This window comes from Sinocyclocheilus anshuiensis, unplaced genomic scaffold (genome assembly GCF_001515605.1).
Source record: "Sinocyclocheilus anshuiensis isolate Anshui unplaced genomic scaffold, SAMN03320099.WGS_v1.1 scaffold702, whole genome shotgun sequence".
Classification (NCBI taxonomy): Eukaryota; Metazoa; Chordata; class Actinopteri; order Cypriniformes; family Cyprinidae; genus Sinocyclocheilus; species Sinocyclocheilus anshuiensis.
In genome coordinates, this window is record NW_015548184.1 from 1739681 (window position 1) to 1741714 (window position 2034).

Below are 2034 nucleotides of genomic sequence, written 5' to 3' on the forward strand. Positions count from 1 at the left end.
CTCTGGTGTTGAAATCAGAAGCTTGAGATTTGTGAAAGACAGTATCTGCCAAAAGCAGACAATTACCAACAGCAAAAAACACAGGTAAGAACCCATTCATTTGATCAATATGTATACTATGCTAAAATCCTGTGTGAACTGAAACAACTCTAATGGGTAGAATAATGAACAGCAGTTTTTTCTTGCTTTATTTGTAAGACATATATTATAGTGTGTTATTAATTGTCAAGTATGTTATTATGAACTTCTTATATTTCACTTGTGAGTGTGAGAGAGCTTTAACTTGAGGATGTTTTTGTGAATTTTACACTTTATTGCATACAGTATGTGTAAGTTTTCAGATAACAGCTTCTGAAAGCAAAACTCTTTTGTACAGTCCTTTGTCTTATTATGTTCCGTTCAAATCAAGTGGCACTTTTTTACAAAACTCATTTTTCTATGACCCTCAAAAAGCCACCAAAGGTGAAAATGGTTAGGAAAAATACGTGAGAAAGGAATATTGGGAGGAACCAAGACTCTGAGGGGAAAGCCCTATTAGAGCAGTGACCAAAAAAAATTCCAGTATTTACTGACATTTTAACAACACTGAGACACACAGAGATAGCATGGAGCTAATACGCCTTGGATATGCAGGAGGATAAAAAGAATGATATTAGTGCTTCTTGTAAGGCAAGGATTGTGGAAGGAGGGAACAATGAAAAATAACCTCTAATGAGGCTGTTTACCCTGTTGAAAAAACCAGCATATGCTGGTTTTTTCAACAGGGTAATTGAGCTACTTACCTAACTGAGCAGTCTTTATTCTATACTAGATAAAAGAGTGTGTCTGTTTCCTGGACTTTGCTTGTAACACAATTACATACAGAAAAAAATCCTTAATCTTGCTTAATCTTTTCTGTGCTGTTTTTTTTCTCTCTCTAGTGGATACCAGTGAAAATACAAACTATTTTTAAATCCTTCTCTTGTAATAATCTTGTGTCATCTTTTGCCCAGCAGGGGGCGTTATCTAACTTTAACTAATCTATTGAACAGCTTTAGGTCAGTCACTATGGAGAACGAAACCTGCAAAAACAATAAATAAATAAATACACAAATAAATTCCTCGATTAAACCACTTCATACCAGTTCTCAAGGATGTATACGAGCCTCTGTTTGTACAATAATAAATTGAGAATCAACTGAGATGTACCCTTGTGTGTCACTAATTTGGTTCTCCCGCCGTAAAGAGAGAGAAATTGCTGCAGATCGACTTGGTTGTAGAAGACTGTTTACTGACCATAAAAATTATCTTACACGTACCTAAACAACGAGCATGTAAAACCATCCTAATAAACACTGTTTTCCCCATGCCGCGCCCCCAGCTATGATATGACCCCAACCAAGTCCATGGTTGACACCCTCTCATTAGCATGAGGAAAAATAAATGTGGAACTACATTCAGAAATAAATGAGTGACCAAAGGAAAATAAATAGGATGAGTTTAGCATTTCCTTATACATTTTCCATTTTCCCACCAATTTTTTTTATTTATTTGCCTACTTTAATCACATGTTTAATTATTTCTATATGTATTTAAACAAGAATTAGTGTATTTATACACACATTTATTTATTTATTTGCATATTTATTTGTGTATTTATTTATTTATTGTTTTTGCAGGTTTCGTCCTCCATAAGTGACCAGTAGTTTATATTCAAAAATGACTAGAATAGACCTGTGGGACAAACTGATTATTTCATATTAAGGATAACATCACCTCTCTTCCAAATCTAAGCCATGCAGTCTGCAGAATAATGCAGTTTTATTTATAGAATGCATTAGCCTAATAAAAGGTTGCTTGGAGACATGTTTGACTTTAAATGAGTTTTGTGAGTGTGGTTTATCCCTCTTAATCATGTCATATTCAGAATTTCAAATTCAAACATCTTTTTTTTCCCTTCATGTCTCTATTGGCAGTAGTCACATGAGGCACATGAATAAATGTGTCTGCTGTTTTTTTTTTTTTTTTTTTTTTTTCCTTTTTTTTTTTTTTTTT

General features: G+C 33.6%; 1 protein-coding gene across 1 annotated transcript in view; it reads left to right on the plus strand.

Moving 5' to 3' along the window:
• Positions 1 to 61: 61 nt before the first annotated feature.
• The window catches only part of LOC107704869 (cannabinoid receptor 2-like), a 4420-nt gene continuing 2447 nt past the window's right edge, over positions 62 to 2034 (plus strand). Inside the window, exon 1 of the mRNA XM_016507885.1 lies at positions 62 to 84. The gene's annotated coding sequence lies outside the window, so the exon portion shown is untranslated. The remainder of the gene's footprint in view (positions 85 to 2034) is intronic.